Source organism: Phoca vitulina, unplaced genomic scaffold, assembly GCF_004348235.1.
Source record: "Phoca vitulina isolate PV1807 unplaced genomic scaffold, GSC_HSeal_1.0 scaffold7, whole genome shotgun sequence".
Taxonomy (NCBI): domain Eukaryota; kingdom Metazoa; phylum Chordata; class Mammalia; order Carnivora; family Phocidae; genus Phoca; species Phoca vitulina.
In genome coordinates this window covers 40,085,640-40,096,559 of record NW_022589710.1, presented here as the reverse complement: position 1 = coordinate 40,096,559, position 10,920 = coordinate 40,085,640, and positions in this window count along the sequence as shown.

Genomic DNA, 10,920 nt, shown 5'->3' with positions numbered 1-10,920 from the left:
CTATTTCTCTTTCTTTGTGTGAATTTATTTAAAAGAAAAAAAACTTTTTGTAACGACTATTTGCAGTTTAAAAATCAATAAACCCCGTTTTTTTCAAGAAACATGGATGGTGAAGCTGGTTTTACTTGGTTTGTGGTTTTACTTTGCCTGTAGGTTTGTCCTTTGTATAGGATGCAGGTGCTGGGGAGGAGGAGGGGCACTGGTTGTTTTTTTTCTCCTCCTTAGAGCTAAACCTATGGCTTTGGCTCCCTCTGTTGATGCCGGAAGTCTCAGCGTAGAGGGGATGGGATGGAAATGTATTGCAAAGGAGCCCGCATTTCTGTTATCTTCCCAGTGTGTTGGTTCTTGATGGTGGACCAGCCTTGGGCACCCGGGCAGCTTTGGAGGGCCTTCAGAAAAGCTGAGGCCCATGGTTTTCCAGTCTTCTGTCTGTGGTCTTCATTCGTTTGGGTGGTGATTGGAGTGCCAAAATGGTGGAGGGGGAGCCTAGCACATGGTACTCCAGCCAGTTCGGGTTTGAGTGGGCATGATGAAGCATTGGCGGCTTGGAGAGGAGCATCTAAGATGGTCAGGGGCCCAAACCAGAGCCCTGGGGATGGGGGTGGTTCCCCCTGGAGCTGACATGCACTTCTGTATTTGGAGGGCTGTTAGGGGGAAGTGGCCGTTAAACCGGTCAGTCATAACAGGAAGTCCTCAGGAGTTCCCACCACCTTAGTCTTGTTACGCTCCCGACGCCATGCAGAATAGGTGGGTTGTCATCTTGGGGAGAGTGGGGTCCTCTTGGCTAGAAGCATTGCAGCCAAGGCCAGATGACCACTGGGCTGGATCCTACTGAAAACCCTGAGTCCAGTTCTTGAGAGCAGTTCTTTTTGGGGGAGGCAGGGATGGATATTGCTTTTGGAGGCTGCCTTTGGTTCCTTGCACTTGGTGAATTGTGGGGGTGGGAGGAAGTAAGTTGAATTTCCACCTTGATTCCACCTGGCCTCTCCCAAAGGCAGTTTGATCTGCAGCAGACATTGGCTGGGCTGTCCTTGAGGCTTGAGAAGACCTACCTTACCTACCCTGTCAACTCTTACTTCCCTGGCCAGCAGGTTCCTGCTGGGGGGCAGATGCATGAGGGAGAAAAAGGGATAACTACCTTTCCTAGGGCAGGGGCTGCTGGTGGAGGTAGGGGAAAAGCAGCCCTCCTTGGGACTGGAGTGAACCTAGGCTGGTTGTCCCTGAGGGAGGGAATGAGGCGTGTGTGTGTGTGTGTGTGTGTGTGTGTGTGTGTGTTGGGTGGTGATGGTGGTGGTTGGGGCATGTGATCTTCCTCACTGACTAAAGGCAAAAAAGACATTTAATTGTCTACCTTGAGCTCATTCCCTGTAGGCGTAGGTGAACGTATGGCAGACGTCTTTCTAGTTCTTCAGCTCATGGTGACACTGGTTGGGTCCCCAGGAGCTAAGCATACCCATGGGCCTCCCCAGAATTGCTTCAGCTGGAGTTGGTCCCTTGAGTGATACCAAAGGTAGAAGCATTGACTCCTGGAGGGTGGGGGTTGCCTGTGCAGGCGAGGGGAGGCTCCCATGGCCTTGGGAAGCTCCCTGTCCCCAAACCTTGACCCTTTACCCCACCTAAGTGTCTCCATTGGAAGCACACAGGCTGGGATTGCAGCTGCTCAGGCCCATGCATGGTTATTACCACAAAGTTGGATTTTCTGCCATTTAGGTCTTTAAGGTAGAGGATGAGATAGTTTCAAAGCTATGTGGGAAAGGAACTATCAGGAACATTTTGGGCCCTTTCTTCCAGGATGTTAGAAGATGGAGGGGCCTGTGCTCTAGGCTGGTGAGGGTCCAGGAAGGTGTGAGCCCAGAGCTGGCAGGAGACCTCCATCCCTGAGGTCCTCTACAGCAGGGAGGTCAGGAACCTTGTAGGGATGGCTGGCGGTAAGGCCTACACCAAGGGAAGTGGAGCAGGGAAGGACCTTGCCTTTGTCAGCAAGGTCCTTGAGCACAAGGACTACTTCCCCACTTCCTGTCCCCAACCTTGGGGCATCTCTGGTTTGGGGGCCCACATGAGGGCAGGGCTTCCATGGCTGTTGACCTGGTAACCCATGGTCTGACCCTTGGCTGCAGGTCTTCTTCCCTTGGAGCAGCAAAAAGAAGTGAGCTATTTTGGCCACTGAGCAATGACTTACTTCTCTGGGCCAGGAGCCTCATTTTCAGGAGCAATGTTGGGGTCCTCCTGTACCTCATTGGCACTCTGGAGAAAGGAGGACCTTTGAGAGAGCAGGGAGCAGACATGAGATAGGTTTTGCAGCTCATTGGATCGTGAAGCCCTGGTTGCCAAAGGGACAGAGAGAGTCATGGCTGGAGGAAGCTTCCATGGCATGGAGAAAGAAGGGAGATGGAACACTTTGACCTGGGTTCAGATCCCAGCTCCCTTTGTGTCAGCTGTGCCTTGGGCAGGTGACTCAACCTTGGCTTTCTCATCTGTATCTCAAGAGGTGACTGATGATCAAGTGAACGGTTAGCAATGACAGCTCTTCGTAAGTGGCAGGGAGTCAGAACTTCGTGTGTGTGAGCTCCTTAAATGCTCACGTGACCCCATGGAGGAGGCACTTGTCTCATTTTCCATATGGAGAGATTGGGGTGCAGAGGAGTTCACTAACGGGTCACATAGCTCGCGGCGTTGGGCTTTGGAGCCAGGCAGGCCCGCTCCCTGATTGCGTTCCACCACCACATCACCGGCTGGCGGCTGAGTACATTCGGCACAGTCCCTGGCACACAGTAACTGCAAATCGACCAGTGATAGTTCCCGTCTCCCTTGGCCCCTGGAGACTTTGGAGGGGCGCAAGAAGCAGCCAGTTGGATTAGATGACTCTGCACACACCCCTTCAGTGTCATGATCTCATGTCCCACGCGGCCTGGGGTTGGCGTGTTTGGAGGACAGTGCCTGGGAGGAGGGGCAGGCCACCCCCTTGGACTTTCCCCTTCTCTGCCTGCCATGGGGTGGCTTCTGTTAATGATCAACAGAGCAAAGGGTGCCCCAGGGCCACCTGGGGAGTTGGCCCTGTGCCCTTCTTCCCCTGGGATCTCACTCCCCTGCACGTAGCCAACCATTTAATCACGTCTGGCTGGACTGCCTGAAACAGTGCCTGAGTTCAGACGGGGAGGGGGCTGGGGAGACTACCCAGGCTTCTCACCTCCCCCTGCTGCCTTGCAGATGGCCCTTCTCAGGCCGGTTTCTGGTCTGCTGGGCACAAGCAGGGACCCCGAGAGTTGCAAAGCAGGACAAAACCTTGGCCTTTTCTTGAGGTCAAGTCAGCACTAGGAGTCCCTGTAATGACCCGTGTTTTGGTGGGTAAAGCTTGGATTACAGGAAACCTTCTGGCCTAAGGGCCTACAGTGCTTTTGCAGGAGTCACAGAGGGTTACATCTGAGTTACTGTTGTGGGAAACTAGTCTCTGAGGAGCCAGGGCAAGGGCTGTCCACATGGCAGACCAGGTTCCTTCCTCCTGCCCCTGAGAGCCAGCTGCTGGGCAGGGGATGAGGATGCTCCCACCACATTTAGGCTGTTTGCAGTTGTTTCGACATGTTGGCGAAGGCCAGGTCTCAAGGTACAGAGCCAGGAGTGACAACCGTACCTGCGCCATCAGCTTGGGGTACAGTGAAAATAAATATTGGCAGCGGCCAATCTGAGGCAATTTTCTCACCACCCGGGGCCGGTCAGGTAGCTGCCCCCTGACTCCCACTTGTACCTCAGGGAGAAAGAGGTCATGACCACATGGGACAGAGTTCATTTCTGCCCACCCCACTGCTCCAGGGGGATGGTAGGCTTTGCTGCCCTGGGTGAGGAGCTGGTTTTGGCGTCAGGGGGCCATAGGTTCAAATCCCTGCTCAGGGTCAGCCTCACTCTGTGACGTCCAGCTAAAAACTTAGCAAGCAGCTTAGAGCCCCAGCTTCTTCATTTGCAAGATGGGATGAGGATGACGAGATGATGGTAATTACATCCAGTTCAATGGGTAAGCTGCGGTGTAGTCACACAATGGAATATTATACAGCTGTATAAAAAACAAATGACTGATAAACACAGCAACGTGGATGGATGACAAAAATATAAAGTTAAGGGAGCGGGGCGCCTGGGTGGCTCAGTCGGTTAAGCAGCCAACTTTGGATTTTGGCTCAGGTCATGATCTCAAGGTCGTGGAATCAAGCCCTATGTCTTAATCTGCTTGCCCCTCTCCCTCTGCTCCTCCCCTCTGCTTGCTTTCTCTCTCTCTCTCAAAAATAAATAAAAAATCTTTTATTAAAAAAAAATGTAAAAACCCCATAAAGTTAAGGGAAAGAAACCAGTCCAAAAGAGTGCATGTCGTATAAGCCCATTTATATGAAGTTCATAAGCAGGCAAAAGTAATCTACAATGACAGAAATTCCATTAGAAGATACAGTTCATATACACCAAAGCTCATGGAGCTGCATGCTGAAGATTTACACACTTTACTGTGTGTAAGTTACACATAAATGTAAATACTTATAGCATTGTTATAAGTATTCCTACAGATTCAGGAAAAGTGAAATTCATCAAAAAAAAAAAAAATGAAAAAAACGAAATGAAATGAATACCTGGCCTGTTATAGGCACTCCGTACACCGTGGCTGATTTTTATAATAGCCACGACCTGAGGATATCAGTCCTGTTCCCCTTGCCTTGTTATAGAAGGAGGGGATGGGTTCAGAGCAGCTGAAAAACTTGCCTAAGTGAAGTGGGATTTGAATTCGGGCACATTGGCCTTTAAGCTCACACAGCTGCCCGCTACCCAGGATGCCCCTCCGTGCACAGGTGTTGCTTCCTGAGAAAAGCTCAATACACAGTAATCCAGACGCAAGCAAGCTAATTAGTAAATTAAAAAATTTAATTAGTAAATATAATCATCCGCATTTAGGAGAGAGTTTTTCACTTTGCAGATTCAAAATTAATCTCCTGTGGCTAGTTGGTACCTCCCACACTTCTTGTGAGGCAGGGAGAGGCCAAGTTGGAGCCTGGCTGAGCTCTGTCTGAGGGGCTGGAGAGAGGAGAGCATGGCTGGGCAGGCCAGCATCCCTGTCCTGGGATTCACCCACGTGGCCTGCCTGTCCAGGTCCATCTCTCCCTAAGGCTGATGGGGGCTGTGAGGCCTCCGAGGGGACTGCCTGGCCCAGCCTGTCTTCCCTGGCCCTCAGGCTCAAGGGTGCATGGAAGCCTCACGTGGCCGTTGGGGCACCACTTTTGACCTCTGTTCCATTCCACTCTTTTGGGACTTGGTTCCAGTATTAAGGCTTTGGGAAAATATTCTTGGATCCTGCCTGAGGGAGATACCCAGCTCAGCCGATAGATCTGTCCACCTGAAGCTCCAGGGGCAGGTGGAAACAGTGCTCTGGGAAGGGCCCAAGGCTTGATGGGCTCAGGCAGCCAGACAGTATGTCAGATGTTCACTCAGGATGGTCCAAGTGAGTTCCTCCTTAAACTTGGCCCTCTTGGCACCTCACTGGCCTCCCTCTCATCCTACCCTGTCCAGCAGGCCTGGATGGGGAACCCTCTATATTGTACCTCAGTTTCCCCATTTATAAAAGAGGCAGAAAATCAGCCTCTCCTCTGCTCACCACCCCGACCCCCTGGGCTGTGGAGAGGGTAACCAGAGGGGATGGGCAACATCCCAAGAAAGGACAGGCTGAGGGGAGACATATTCTCCTCCAGGCCTGTGCGGCCCCAGGGGAGAGTGACTATTAGAACCCAGGCACTTACAAGTGGTGTGATCTTGGGCAAGTCACTTAACCTTTCTGGGACTCATTTTCCTTGTCTGAGCATGGGTACAGGAAACGCACCCTGCCCACTTTATGGGACTGTGCGGAGGACAAGATGGGGTGGAGAGGAAGGAGTTTTGGGGAAGCGAGCCCCTGGACAAAGGTGGCATTGGGAGTGTGGGAGTAACTTATGGCCCTCTGGAGGGACAGAGCCCCTCCTCCACGGATGTTTTCGTGTCATAACCTGGCGCGCTTTGCTGATGGGGCCCACCTTCCGGAGGTCCTGCCTCGAATTCGCTGTGGTGTGTCTGCTGTAGGTGATTCTTCAAAATGTACATACTAAACATAAGAACACTGCTCAGTGTTTGCGGAGACTTACTATGCATGCCAGTGCTGGCTTCAGCCCTCCATCACACGGTCTCACCTGACAGTACCTATAAGCAAGTACTATTATTAGACCCATTTTCCGGATGGGGAAAGCCAGGCTCAGGAAGAAGCCAGCATTCCCAGTCACATAGTTGTACCTGACTGAGCTGTGACCCCGGTCTGCCTGACCCCACCATACAAGCTCTCAGCCCCCACAATCCAATGGGGAGGCAGACGTTAGATGTTAGATGTTAGAGGTCATCCAGCAGATCTGGGTTCTAATAGTCACTCTCCCCTGGGGCCGCACAGGCCTGGAGGAGAATATGTCTCCCCTCAGCCTGTCCTTTCTTGGGATGTTGCCCATCCCCTCTAGTTACCCTCTCCACAGCCCAGGGGGTCGGGGTGGTGAGCAGAGGAGAGGCTGATTTTCTGCCTCTTTTATAAATGGGGAAACTGAGGTACAATATAGAGGTGGGGAGTACACTGGGATCACCCTCAGGTGCAGCAGCTGCCTTGCAAACCAAGTCTCTGTGTCACCTCTGCTACGGTCTGGCTAGGGATGGGGAATGATATTTTACCACTCGGAGGGGTGTCGTCCTGCCTAATGAGTGACGGAGAAATCCTGGCTCCTGCAGGAGCCTCCTAAGGGCTAAGGGGATGGCGTTCTAACCGGCCTTACTGTCCACCTGAACGTGGGACCTGGGGGGCCTCCTCGGGAAGGCACTGGACGGTTGCTGGAGTTGTGTTTCTTCTTTTGGTGCTTCCTTTTCTGAGAGACACTGCCTGTAATTATTTAGTGGCATTCCAGCATTCCCCATCCACCCAAGAAAGTCATTTATTCCTGCTAATGCAGGGGTCAGAGGGAGGAAAATGGTAGGTTCTTGAGCTCCAGCCAGTCCCTGAAGCCGGTGAGGGCAAAGGAAGGAAGCACTGCCCATCACCTCTTGCACCCCCCTCCTCAAAGCCTCCCCCAATTGCCTCAAGCTGGGGGCAGGAGGGCAGGACTCAGGGTGCTTCATTGATTGGCTCCGAAAGGCCTGTTTCCTCAGGCCTTTTCTTCCAGTGTTCCTGACCATTTTACTGCCCAGCCTGGAGTGCCCTGAGGTATTGTGCGAAGCCAGGCAGTTGGTCTGGGCTCGAGTAAAAGCCAAAATATTTTTGGTTTCTGTGTTGTCCTTGCCTCTGCTTCTTTCCTCCTGTCCTGCAGCTTTGGGTTTGGTTTGGAGCTAGAGCTGAGTCTTCCTGCACGGTGGACGGCCTCACAAACCGAACAATGCACATCAAAGCCGAATAGGGGCCCCGGCCCCTTCGGTGCGTAGTCAGATGTTCATGATGATTCCTGGACTGCAGGTCCACATGCAGGGGTGGTAGGGAGCTGGGCTTTCTCTTCTTAAACATACGTTAAAAATCACCGGAGGATTGGAAGTCCACGCCGCCGTGAAAGCGAATGTGGGATTCTATGTTAGTACCACTGCCCAATTGTGCCTTGCCTGGTTGGGAGGCCAGAGAGGACAAGTCCCACCTCGACCATCATTTGCTGATGAACCTGAGTGACCACATCTTATTTCCAGCCTTTCATTTCCTGGTTTTTGAAATAAGGGGGTTGGACCAGATGAGTTCTTAGGTTTGTGATTCCATGAATATCTTAGAAAGCAAAGCACACAGAGCCAAACTTCCTTTGCCATGCCAAATGATGGGGCAGTGGAGCCAGCAGGGTGGATGCTCGAAAGCCCCAGCTAGAGTTTGAGACAGAAGGGAGTTGCTGTGTCCTGTGAATGATGTCAGGTGACTCACGCGGACGGGTCTGGAACTCTAGAAGTTGATTGTCTGAACCTCCTTTGAAGTGGTGGTTTGAAGCACTTTTACGAACTGGAGGTTGAATGAGAACATGTAAGTCATCTCGTTGGTATGTTGTATTTTCCCAAACACACCATTTAAAATCAAAACATTGAAACACTGCCTTATTTTAGGATTGTGCTTTGCATTTGAACATGCTGCTTAACATCATTAGCTGACCGGTTTCTGTGACACTTGGAGAAGGAGTTACTCCTCCCAGGGAGGTAGATTTCAGCTCATTTCAGGAAAGAGCTTTTTCACAAGCCAAGCTGGCCTTTGGAGGTAGGGAATTTCCCGTCACTGGTAATGTTCAAACCAACGCTAGGGGCTTACCAACCTCCTTCCCAGGCTCCCACCGTGTTCTCCTGCCCACAAGTCAGGGAGATGGCAGCGTGATTCCCTGACACCCTGTCCAAAGCAGCCCCCTCCTCCTTACCTTGTTATACCATCCTGGTTTACTATTTTAGTACTTATCACTCTCTGAAAGTGTCACACTCATTTTTTTTTTTTTTTTTCTAGGTCATCATCTTGCCAAACTCCAAGGTCATTCTGGAGAAGTAGGCACCTGGACCCTTGTTCTCTGTTCTGTCCCCAGTGTTCCATCTCCTGGCACTTAGCAGATGCTCAGCACATACTGAATGGATACAGTTTTGCTATTGGTATAGGCTTTATAGCTTCTGAGCCTCCGAGCCCCTCATCCTCCCAGATTAGTCCCCTCAGGAGTATGGTTACAGATCTGGAAGGAGCTGAGGGAGAGTAGAGCGAGCACTGGGGATCGGGCGGGCAGAGACTCTCTCGCTGGCCATATCCTTGGGGTTGTCACCCAAACTTTTGGGGTCTTGGTTACTTCATCTGTAAAAAGAGAGAGCTGGATTCAGTTGTCTCAAGGCTCTTTCCAGCTGGACCACCTTGTGATTCAAGTACTCTGTGTTTGTACTCACTCCTCTGTTTTCAAACTGTTTGTTCAACTCCCTTTTATTAGGGGTTCTAGGGCTATTAAAACAGAAAAAAAAAAAACCCAACTAAGTAGCCTTGGGAAGTGAAGGGTAAACACAAGTGCAAATGGATTATTTTATTCCACATAACAAATTACAAGGACTGCAGGTAGTCCCCAAGGTAACTATTTAATTAAATGATCCCCAGGTTAAATATAGATAGTTTAACCCAGTCACAAATTAACAACTGAGGATGTTTTTTCCTGATATACTTTAGCCACCTAACAATGCGCTCAGCTTCAACACATCTAATAATCTCTGATTTGAAATATATTTTATAAAGAGGTTTGTACTGTCTTCCTTCTCTTCGGCCTCTCTAGGAGATGGTGAGTAAACTTGATTGATTCCATTTTACTTGTGAGAAAATTAAAAATAAGATAACTTTTTATTTTATTTTATTTTTTAAAAAAGATTTTATTTATTTATTTGACAGAGAGGGAGACAGCGAGACAGGGAACACAAGCAGGGGGAGGGGTAGAGGGAGAAGCAGGCCTCCTGCCGAGCAGGGAGCCTGATGCGGGGCTCGATCCCAGGACCCTGGGACCATGACCTGAGCCGAAGGCAGATGCTTAACGACTGAGCCACCCAGGCGCCCCAATAAGCTACCTTTTTAAAAAAATTTTATTTATTTGAGAGAGAGACAGAGATAGTGAAAGAGAGCACAAGCAGGGAGGAGAGGGAGTAGCAGATTCCCTGCTGAGCAGGAAGCCCCATGCGGGGCTCGATCCCAGGACCTGGAGATTATGCCCTGAGCCGAAGACAGATGCTTAACTGACAGAGCCACCCAGGCACCCCCAAAATAAGCTACTCTTCATGACACCATGAAAGCAGCCCCCTGTGGCTGTTTCTGGCTGCTGGCTTGTACAGATGAGCAAGGCCAGAGATGGCTAATTTTTTGCTGGTAGATACATTTGGGACTGGCCTCTGCATATTCCTCTTTCTTCCCTACATAGCGCTCTTTCTTTGTGTTTCTGGAAGAGATTTCTTCTGTATCTTGAAGCGTTAACCCACATGCTACAAATTAAGAATTACCTCTGTGCCGAATCCGTCAACCTATAGACAGGTATTGGGTACTAATACAGTGTGAAAAGTGCTCTAATGGTTCGAAAGGACAGAAAATGTGATCCTTGTTCATAAAGAGTTTGCATTTCAGTTGGGGAGGTAAGGCGTACATTAATGAGACTGGATTTTGTGCTCTGATGGCATTCTATGCTGATACAACAAAAGACTAGCTTGAGATAACGAGGGGATAGCTCGCCTTGTGATACTCTGTGAATTGGGTGGTACATTTAGTGCCAACGAGTCAGAGGAGGGAGAGGCTAGCAAGGACCAGTGTCTGTCTGGAGAGAGGCTAGCTTGTAGCTCCACACTGGCCTGGCCCTGGGGAGCACAGGAGGGACCCTACAACTGCTCCAAGCCATCCATCTCAAGGAACTGAATGTGAGTGGCGCCCCGTGGAGCGGTGTAGCACCCTGGCCCTGTATCAGGAAAGCTCACACTGTGGAGACCTAGACATGGTAAAAAGATGGAGAGGTCTCAAGGTCACTGTCCAAGGTCTGAGTCAGCCTTTGCGCCCATGAAAATGTACTGTGCCTTATACAATATTTCTAAATATTTCGAGCCAACATTTAAAAATCAAGAGATTTAAAAAATAATAACCCAGTTTTCTGGCATTTCTTGAAACCTTGGTATATCTGGCCATGGAAGACTCATATTCCCCTTTGGCATCGATTGAGGTGTCAGTCACGTGGATCTAAGCAGTGTCTTTTAAGACAGGGCTTGTGGTGTCTGGCTTGCCCCGGTCCCCACCATTCCCCCCAAGTCCCCAGGACCTCCTACACCTTTTTCTCCAATGGTAGAGAAATATTTCTCTGTACTCCCATCCCTACTAAGAGTAAGAAAAATAAAAGCCCAAGAGGGCTGTGTGTTTAAAAAAAAGGGGGGGGGGGCAACAGGAAA